Source organism: Cicer arietinum, unplaced genomic scaffold, assembly GCF_000331145.2.
Source record: "Cicer arietinum cultivar CDC Frontier isolate Library 1 unplaced genomic scaffold, Cicar.CDCFrontier_v2.0 Ca_scaffold_5784_v2.0, whole genome shotgun sequence".
Lineage (NCBI taxonomy): Eukaryota > Viridiplantae > Streptophyta > Magnoliopsida > Fabales > Fabaceae > Cicer > Cicer arietinum.
The window spans coordinates 4,269,183-4,281,214 of NW_027339431.1; positions in this window are offsets into that span (position 1 = coordinate 4,269,183).

Consider the following 12,032-nt stretch of genomic DNA (forward strand, 5'->3'; position numbering starts at 1 on the left):
ACAAACACACCTATTGGATGCACAAGATTGGTTAAAAACTCTAGTTCGATAAGAATAAGTCTAGGGAGGACGAAAATAACCTAAATGTTCATCCAATGACACAAACACACCTATTGGACGGACAAGATTGGACTATAATAAACCTAGGGAGGACACAAATGACCTAAATGTTCATCCAATGACACAAATGAACTTATTGGATACACAAGATTGGTTTAAAACCCTAATTGGATAAGAATAAGCCTAGGGAGGACGAAAGGGAGGACGAAAATGACGTAAATGTTCATCCAATGACACAAATGAACTTATTGGATACACAAGATTGGTTTAAAACCCTAATTGGATAAGAATAAGCCTAGGGAGGACGAAAGGGAGGACGAAAATGACGTAAATGTTCATCCAATGACACAAATGAACTTATTGGATACACAAGATTGGTTTAAAACCCTAATTGGATAAGAATAAGCCTAGGGAGGACGAAAGGGAGGACGAAAATGACGTAAATGTTCATCCAATGACACAAATGAACTTATTGGATACACAAGATTGGTTTAAAACCCTAATTGGATAAGAATAAGCCTAGGGAGGACGAAAGGGAGGACGAAAATGACGTAAATGTTCATCCAATGACACAAATGAACTTATTGGATACACAAGATTGGTTTAAAACCCTAATTGGATAAGAATAAGCCTAGGGAGGACGAAAGGGAGGACGAAAATGACGTAAATGTTCATCCAATGACACAAATGAACTTATTGGATACACAAGATTGGTTTAAAACCCTAATTGGATAAGAATAAGCCTAGGGAGGACGAAAGGGAGGACGAAAATGACGTAAATGTTCATCCAATGACACAAATGAACTTATTGGATACACAAGATTGGTTTAAAACCCTAATTGGATAAGAATAAGCCTAGGGAGGACGAAAGGGAGGACGAAAATGACGTAAATGTTCATCCAATGACACAAATGAACTTATTGGATACACAAGATTGGTTTAAAACCCTAATTGGATAAGAATAAGCCTAGGGAGGACGAAAGGGAGGACGAAAATGACGTAAATGTTCATCCAATGACACAAATGAACTTATTGGATACACAAGATTGGTTTAAAACCCTAATTGGATAAGAATAAGCCTAGGGAGGACGAAAGGGAGGACGAAAATGACGTAAATGTTCATCCAATGACACAAATGAACTTATTGGATACACAAGATTGGTTTAAAACCCTAATTGGATAAGAATAAGCCTAGGGAGGACGAAAGGGAGGACGAAAATGACGTAAATGTTCATCCAATGACACAAATGAACTTATTGGATACACAAGATTGGTTTAAAACCCTAATTGGATAAGAATAAGCCTAGGGAGGACGAAAGGGAGGACGAAAATGACGTAAATGTTCATCCAATGACACAAATGAACTTATTGGATACACAAGATTGGTTTAAAACCCTAATTGGATAAGAATAAGCCTAGGGAGGACGAAAGGGAGGACGAAAATGACGTAAATGTTCATCCAATGACACAAATGAACTTATTGGATACACAAGATTGGTTTAAAACCCTAATTGGATAAGAATAAGCCTAGGGAGGACGAAAGGGAGGACGAAAATGACGTAAATGTTCATCCAATGACACAAACAAAGGGAGGACGAAAATGACCTAAATGTTCATCCAATGACACAAACACACCTATTGGATGCAGAATATTGGTTTAAAACTCTAGTTCGATAAGAACATGTCTAGGGAGGATGAAAATGACCGAAATGTTCATCCAATGACACAAAATCACCTATTGGATGCACAAGATTGGTTAAAAACCGTAGTTGGATAAGAATAAGTCTAGGAAGGACGAAAATGACCTAAATGTTCATCCAATGACATAAACACAACTAATTTATGCACAAGACTGGTTAAAAACCCAAGTTCGACAAGAATAAACCTATGGAGTACGAAAATGACCGAAATGTTCATCCAATGACACAAACACACCTATTGGATGCACAGGATTGGTTAAAACCCTAATTGCACTAGAATAAACTTAGGGAGGACGAAAATGACCTAAATGATCATCCAATGACACAAATGAACTTATTGGATGCACAAGATTGGTTAAAAACCCTAATTGGACAACCATAACTGTAGGAAGGACAAAAATGACCTAAATGTTCATCCAATGACAAAAACACACCTATTGAATGCACAAGATTGGTTAAAAATCCTAATAGGACTATAATAAACCTAGGGAGGACGAAAATGACCTAAATGTTCATCCAATGACAAGGACTCACCTATTGGACGCACAAGATTGGTTCATAACTTTAGTTGGACTGAAATAAGCCTAGGGAGGACGAAAATGACCTAAATGTTCATCCATTGACAAAAATGAACTTATTGGATGCACAAGATTGGTTAAAAACCCTAATTGGACAAGAATAAGCCAAGGGAGGACGAAAATGACCTAAATGTTCATCCAATGACACAAACACACCTATTGGATGCACAAGATTGGTTAAAAACTCTAGTTTGATAAGAATAAGTCTAGGGATGACGAAAATAACCTAAATGTTCATCCAATGACACAAACACACCTATTGGACGCACAAGATTGGTTCAAAACTTTAGTTGGACAAGAATAAGCGTAGGGAGGACGAAAATGACCTAAATGTTCTTCCACTGACACAAACGAAATTATTGGTTGCACAAGATTGTTTAAAAACCCTAATTGGACAAGAATAAACCTAGGGAGGACGAAAATGACGTAAATGTTCATCCAATGACACAAACACACCTATTGTATGCACAAGATTGGTTAAAAACTCTAGTTGGATAAGAATAAGTCTAGGGAGGACCAAAATAACCGAAATGTTCATCCAATGACACAAACACACCTATTGGATGCACAGATGCACAAGATTGGTTAAAAACCCTAATTGGACAAGAATAAGCCAAGGGAGGACGAAAATGACCTAGATGTTCATCCAATGACACAAACACACTTATTGGATGCAGAAGATTGGTTAAAAACTCTAGTTCGATAAGAATAAGTCTAGGGAGGACGAAAATAACGTAAATGTTCATCCAATGACACACCTATTGGATGCACATGATTGGTTAAAACCCAAATTGGACAAGAATAACCTAAGGGAGAAAGAAAATGACCTCAATGTTCATCCGATGACACAAACACACCTGTTGTATGCACAAGATTGGTTAAAAACCCTATTTGGACAAGAATAAACCTAGCGAGGACGAAAATGACCTAAATGTTCATCCAATGACACAAATGAACTTATTGGATGCACAAGATTGGTTAAAAACCCTAATTGGACTATAATAAACCGAGGGAGGACGAAAATGACCTAAATGTTCATCCAATGACACAAATGAACTTATTGGATGCACAAGATTGGTTAAAAACCCTAATTGGACTATAATAAACCGAGGGAGGACGAAAATGACCTAAATGTTCATCCAATGACACAAACACACTTATTGCATGCACAAGATTGGTTGAAAACCCTAATTGGACTATAATAAACCGAGGGAGGACGAAAATGACCTTAATGATCATCAAATGACACAAATGAACTTATTGGATGCACAAGATTGGTTAAAAATCCTAATTGGACAAGAATAACTGTAGGAAGGACGAAAATGACCTAAATATTCATCCAATGACAAAAACACACCTATTGGATGCACAAGATTGGTTAAAAATCCTAATTGGACTATAATAAACCTAGGGAGGACGAAAATGACCTAAATGTTCATCCAATGACACAAATGAACTTATTGGATGCACAAGATTGGTAAAAAACCCTAATTGGACAAGAATAAGCCAAGGGAGGAAGAAAATGACCTAAATTTCATCCAATTACACAAACACACCTATTGGACGCACAAAATTGGTTCAAAACATTAGTTAGACAAGAATAAGCATAGGGTGGACGAAAATTACCTAAATGTTCATCCATTGACACAAATGAACTTATTCGATGCACAAGATTGGTTAAATCCCCTAATGGGACAAGAATAAGCCTAGGGAGGACGAAACTGACCTAAATGTTCATCCAATGACACAAACACACCTATTGGATGCACAAGATTGGTTAAATCCCCTAATGGGACAAGAATAAGCCTAGGGAGGACGAAACTGACCTAAATGTTCATCCAATGACACAAACACACCTATTGGATGCACAAGATTGGTTAAATCCCCTAATGGGACAAGAATAAGCCTAGGGAGGACGAAACTGACCTAAATGTTCATCCAATGACACAAACACACCTATTGGATGCACAAGATTGGTTAAATCCCCTAATGGGACAAGAATAAGCCTAGGGAGGACGAAACTGACCTAAATGTTCATCCAATGACACAAACACACCTATTGGATGCACAAGATTGATTAAATCCCCTAATTGGACAAGAATAAGCCAAGGGAGGACGAAAATGACCTAAATGTACATCCAATGACACAAACACACCTATTGTATGCACAAGATTGGTTAAATCCCCTAATTGGACAAGAATAAGCCTAGGGAGGACGAAACTGACCTAAATGTTCATCCAATTACACTAATGAATTTATTGGATGCACAAGATTAGTTAAAAACCCTAATTGGACTAGAATAAGCCTAGGGAGGACGAAACTGACCTAAATGTTCATCCATTAACACAAATGAACTTATTGGATGCACATGATTGGTAAAAAACCCTAGTTGGATAAGAATAAGTCTAGGGAGGACGAAAATGACCTCAATGTTCATCCAATGACACAAACACACCTATTGGTTGCACAAGATTGGTTCAAAACACTAATTGGACAAGAATAAGCCTAGGGAGGACGAAACTGACCTAAATGTTCATCCATTAACACAAATGAACTTATTGGATGCACATGATTGGTAAAAAACCCTAGTTGGATAAGAATAAGTCTAGGGAGGACGAAAATGACCTCAATGTTCATCCAATGACACAAACACACCTATTGGTTGCACAAGATTGGTTCAAAACACTAATTGGACAAGAATAAGCCTAGGGAGGACGAAACTGACCTAAATGTTCATCCATTAACACAAATGAACTTATTGGATGCACATGATTGGTAAAAAACCCTAGTTGGATAAGAATAAGTCTAGGGAGGACGAAAATGACCTCAATGTTCATCCAATGACACAAACACACCTATTGGTTGCACAAGATTGGTTCAAAACACTAATTGGACAAGAATAAGCCTAGGGAGGACGAAACTGACCTAAATGTTCATCCATTAACACAAATGAACTTATTGGATGCACATGATTGGTAAAAAACCCTAGTTGGATAAGAATAAGTCTAGGGAGGACGAAAATGACCTCAATGTTCATCCAATGACACAAACACACCTATTGGTTGCACAAGATTGGTTCAAAACACTAATTGGACAAGAATAAGCCTAGGGAGGACGAAACTGACCTAAATGTTCATCCATTAACACAAATGAACTTATTGGATGCACATGATTGGTAAAAAACCCTAGTTGGATAAGAATAAGTCTAGGGAGGACGAAAATGACCTCAATGTTCATCCAATGACACAAACACACCTATTGGTTGCACAAGATTGGTTCAAAACACTAATTGGACAAGAATAAGCCTAGGGAGGACGAAACTGACCTAAATGTTCATCCATTAACACAAATGAACTTATTGGATGCACATGATTGGTAAAAAACCCTAGTTGGATAAGAATAAGTCTAGGGAGGACGAAAATGACCTCAATGTTCATCCAATGACACAAACACACCTATTGGTTGCACAAGATTGGTTCAAAACACTAATTGGACAAGAATAAGCCTAGGGAGGACGAAACTGACCTAAATGTTCATCCATTAACACAAATGAACTTATTGGATGCACATGATTGGTAAAAAACCCTAGTTGGATAAGAATAAGTCTAGGGAGGACGAAAATGACCTCAATGTTCATCCAATGACACAAACACACCTATTGGATGCACAAGATTGGTTAAAAACCCTAGTTGGATAAGAATAAGTCTTGGTAGGACGAAAATGACCTAAATGTTAACCCATTGACATCTTGGAGGACGAAAACGACCTAAATTTTCATTCAATAACACAAACACACCTTTTGTATGCACAAATTTGGTTAAAAACCCTAGTTGGATAAGAATAACTCTAGGGAGAACGAAAATGACCTAAATGTTCATCCAATGACACAATTACCCCTATTGGATGCACAAGATTGGTTAAAAACCCAAGTTGGACAAGAATAAACCTAGGGAGGACAAAAATGACCTAAATGTTCATCCAATGACACAATTACCCCTATTGGATGCACAAGATTGGTTAAAAACCCAAGTTGGACAAGAATAAACCTAGGGAGGACAAAAATGACCTAAATGTTCATCCAATGACACAATTACCCCTATTGGATGCACAAGATTGGTTAAAAACCCAAGTTGGACAAGAATAAACCTAGGGAGGACAAAAATGACCTAAATGTTCATCCAATGACACAAACACACCTATTGGATGCACAAGATTCGTTAAAAACACTTGTTGGATAAGAATAAGTCTAGGAAGGACGAAAATGACCTAAATGTTGATCCAATGACACAAACACACCTATTCGATGCACAAGATTGGTTAAAAACCACTATTAGACAAGAATAAACCTAGGGAGAACGAAAATGACAACAATGTTCATCCAATGACACAAACACACCTATTGTATGCACAAGATTGGTTAAAAACCCTATTTGGACAAGAATAAACCTAGCGAGGATGAAAATGACCTAAATGTTCATCCAATGACACAAATGAACTTATTGGATGCACAAGATTGGTTAAAAACTCTAATTGGACAAGAATAAGCCAAGGGAGGACGAAAATGACCTAAATGTTCATCCAATGACACAAACACACCTATTGGATGCACAAGATTGGTTAAAAACTCTAGTTCGATAAGAATAAGTTTAGGGAGGACGAAAATAACCTAAATGTTCATCCGATGACACAAACACACCTATTGGACGCACAAGATTGGTTCAAAACTTTAGTTGGACAAGAATAAGCGTAAGGATAATGAAAATGACCTAAATGTTCTTCCATTGACACAAATGAACTTATTGGATGCACAAGATTGGTTAAAAACCCTAATTGGACAAGAATAACTGTAGGAAGGACAAAAATGACCTAAATATTCATCCAATGACAAAAACACACCTATTGGATGCACAAGATTGGTTAAAAATCCTAATTGGACTATAATAAAACTAGGGAGGACGAAAATTACCTAAATGTTCATCCAATGACACAAACACACCTATCCGATGCACAAGATTTATTAAAAACAGTAGTTGGACAAGAATAAGTTTACGAAGGACGAAAATGACCTAAATGTTCATCCAATGACACAAACAAACCTATTGGACGCACAAGATTGGTTACAAACCCTAATTGGACTGGAATAATCCTAGGGAGGACGAAAATCACCTAAATGTTCATCCAATGACACAAATGAACTTACGGGATGCAGAAGATTGGTTAAAAACCCTAATTGGAAAAGAATAAGCCAAGGAAGGACGAAAATGACCTAAATGTTCATCCAATGACACAAATGAACTTACGGGATGCAGAAGATTGGTTAAAAACCCTAATTGGAAAAGAATAAGCCAAGGAAGGACGAAAATGACCTAAATGTTCATCCAATGACACAAATGAACTTATTGGATGCACAAGATTGGTTAAAAACCCTAATTGGACAATAATAAGCCAAGTGAGGACAAAAAAGACCTAAATTTCACCCAATGACACAAACAAACCTATTGGACGCAAAAGATTGGTTCAAAACTTTAGTTGGACAAGAATAAGCGTAAGGATAATGAAAATGACCTAAATGTTCTTCCATTGACACAAATGAACTTATTGGATGCACAAGATTGGTCAAAAACCCTAATTGGACTAGAATAAGCCTAGGGAGGACGAAAATCACCTAAATGTTCATCCAATGACACAAATGAACTTATTGGATGCACAAGATTGATTAAAAACAGTAGTTGGACAAGAATAAGCCAAGGGAGGACGAAAATCACCTAAATGTTCATCCAATGACACAAATGAACTTATTGGATGCACAAGATTGATTAAAAACAGTAGTTGGACAAGAATAAGTTTACGAAGGACGAAAATGACCTAAATGTTCATCCAATGACACAAAAAACCTATTGGACGCACAAGATAGGTTACAAACCCTAATTGGACTAGAATAAACCTAGGGAGGACGAAAATCACCTAAATGTTCATCCAATGACACAAATGAACTTACAAGATGCAGAAGATTGGTTAAAAACCCTAATTGGAAAAGAATAAGCCAAGGAAGGACGAAAATGACCTAAATGTTCATCCAACGACACAAACACACCTATTGTATGCACCAGATTGGTTAAAAACCCTAATTGGACAAGAATAACCCTAAGGAAGACGAAAATGACCAAAATGTTCATCCAATGACACAAATGAACTTATTGGATGCACAAGATTGGTTAAAAACCCTAATTGGACAAGAATAAGCCAAGGGAGGACGAAAATGACCTAAATTTCACCCAATGACACAAACAAACCTATTGGACGCACAAGATTGGTTCAAAACTTTAGTTGGACAATAATAAGCGTAAGGAGAATGAAAATGACCTAAATGTTCTTCCATTGACACAAATGAACTTATTGGATGCACAAGATTGGTTAAAAACCCTAATTGGACAAGAATAAGCCAAGGGAGGACGAAAACGACCTGAATTTTCATTCAATAACACAAACACACCTTTTGTATGCACAAAATTGGTTAAAAACTCTAGTTGGATAAGAATAAGTCTTGGTAGGACGAAAATGACCTAAATGTTCATCCATTGACACAAATGAACTTATTGGATGCACAAGCTTCGTTAAAAACCCTAATTGGACAAGAATAAGCCTAGGGAGGACGAAACTGACGTAAATGTTCATCCAATGACACAATTACACCTATTGGATGCACAAGATTGGTTCAAAACTTTAGTTGGATAAGAATAAGTCTAGGGAGGACGAAAATGACCTAAATGTTCATCCATTGACACAAATGAACTTATTGGATGCACAAGCTTCGTTAAAAACCCTAATTGGACAAGAATAAGCCTAGGGAGGACGAAACTGACGTAAATGTTCATCCAATGACACAATTACACCTATTGGATGCACAAGATTGGTTCAAAACTTTAGTTGGATAAGAATAAGTCTAGGGAGGACGAAAATGACCTAAATGTTCATCCATTGACACAAATGAACTTATTGGATGCACAAGCTTCGTTAAAAACCCTAATTGGACAAGAATAAGCCTAGGGAGGACGAAACTGACGTAAATGTTCATCCAATGACACAATTACACCTATTGGATGCACAAGATTGGTTCAAAACTTTAGTTGGATAAGAATAAGTCTAGGGAGGACGAAAATGACCTAAATGTTCATCCATTGACACAAATGAACTTATTGGATGCACAAGCTTCGTTAAAAACCCTAATTGGACAAGAATAAGCCTAGGGAGGACGAAACTGACGTAAATGTTCATCCAATGACACAATTACACCTATTGGATGCACAAGATTGGTTCAAAACTTTAGTTGGATAAGAATAAGTCTAGGGAGGACGAAAATGACCTAAATGTTCATCCATTGACACAAATGAACTTATTGGATGCACAAGCTTCGTTAAAAACCCTAATTGGACAAGAATAAGCCTAGGGAGGACGAAACTGACGTAAATGTTCATCCAATGACACAATTACACCTATTGGATGCACAAGATTGGTTCAAAACTTTAGTTGGATAAGAATAAGTCTAGGGAGGACGAAAATGACCTAAATGTTCATCCATTGACACAAATGAACTTATTGGATGCACAAGCTTCGTTAAAAACCCTAATTGGACAAGAATAAGCCTAGGGAGGACGAAACTGACGTAAATGTTCATCCAATGACACAATTACACCTATTGGATGCACAAGATTGGTTCAAAACTTTAGTTGGATAAGAATAAGTCTAGGGAGGACGAAAATGACCTAAATGTTCATCCATTGACACAAATGAACTTATTGGATGCACAAGCTTCGTTAAAAACCCTAATTGGACAAGAATAAGCCTAGGGAGGACGAAACTGACGTAAATGTTCATCCAATGACACAATTACACCTATTGGATGCACAAGATTGGTTCAAAACTTTAGTTGGATAAGAATAAGTCTAGGGAGGACGAAAATGACCTAAATGTTCATCCATTGACACAAATGAACTTATTGGATGCACAAGCTTCGTTAAAAACCCTAATTGGACAAGAATAAGCCTAGGGAGGACGAAACTGACGTAAATGTTCATCCAATGACACAATTACACCTATTGGATGCACAAGATTGGTTCAAAACTTTAGTTGGATAAGAATAAGTCTAGGGAGGACGAAAATGACCTAAATGTTCATCCATTGACACAAATGAACTTATTGGATGCACAAGCTTCGTTAAAAACCCTAATTGGACAAGAATAAGCCTAGGGAGGACGAAACTGACGTAAATGTTCATCCAATGACACAATTACACCTATTGGATGCACAAGATTGGTTCAAAACTTTAGTTGGATAAGAATAAGTCTAGGGAGGACGAAAATGACCTAAATGTTCATCCATTGACACAAATGAACTTATTGGATGCACAAGCTTCGTTAAAAACCCTAATTGGACAAGAATAAGCCTAGGGAGGACGAAACTGACGTAAATGTTCATCCAATGACACAATTACACCTATTGGATGCACAAGATTGGTTCAAAACTTTAGTTGGATAAGAATAAGTCTAGGGAGGACGAAAATGACCTAAATGTTCATCCATTGACACAAATGAACTTATTGGATGCACAAGCTTCGTTAAAAACCCTAATTGGACAAGAATAAGCCTAGGGAGGACGAAACTGACGTAAATGTTCATCCAATGACACAATTACACCTATTGGATGCACAAGATTGGTTCAAAACTTTAGTTGGATAAGAATAAGTCTAGGGAGGACGAAAATGACCTAAATGTTCATCCATTGACACAAATGAACTTATTGGATGCACAAGCTTCGTTAAAAACCCTAATTGGACAAGAATAAGCCTAGGGAGGACGAAACTGACGTAAATGTTCATCCAATGACACAATTACACCTATTGGATGCACAAGATTGGTTAAAAACCCTATTTGGACAAGAATAAACCTAGCGAGGACGAAAATGACCTAACTGATCATCCAATGACACAAATGAACTTATTGGATGCACAAGCTTCGTTAAAAACCCTAATTGGACAAGAATAACTGTAGGAAGGACGAAAATGACGTAAATGTTCATCCAATAACAAAAACACACCTATTGAATGCACGAGATTGGTTAAAAACCACTATTGGACAAGAATAAACCTAGAGAGAACGAAAATGACCTAAATGTTCATCCAATGACACAAACACACCTATTGTATGCACAAGATTGGTTAAAAACCCTAATTGGTCAAGAATAAGCCTAGGGAGAACGAAAATGACCTAAATGTTCATCCAATGACACAAATGAACTTATTGGATGCACAAGCTTCGTTAAAAACCCTAATTGGACAAGAATAACTGTAGGAAGGACGAAAATGACGTAAATGTTCATCCAATAACAAAAACACACCTATTGAATGCACGAGATTGGTTAAAAATCCTAATTGAACTATAATAAACCTAGGGGGGACGAAAATGACCTAAATGTTAATCCAATGACAAGGATGCACAAGATTGGTTCAAAACTTTAGTTGGACAAGAATAAACCTAGGGAGGACGAAAATCACCTAAATGTTCATCCAATGACACAAATGAACTTACGGGATGCAGAAAATTGGTTAAAAACCCTAATTGGAAAAGAATAAGCCAAGGAAGGACGAAAATGACCTTAATGTTCATCCAACGACACAAACACACCTATTGTATGCAC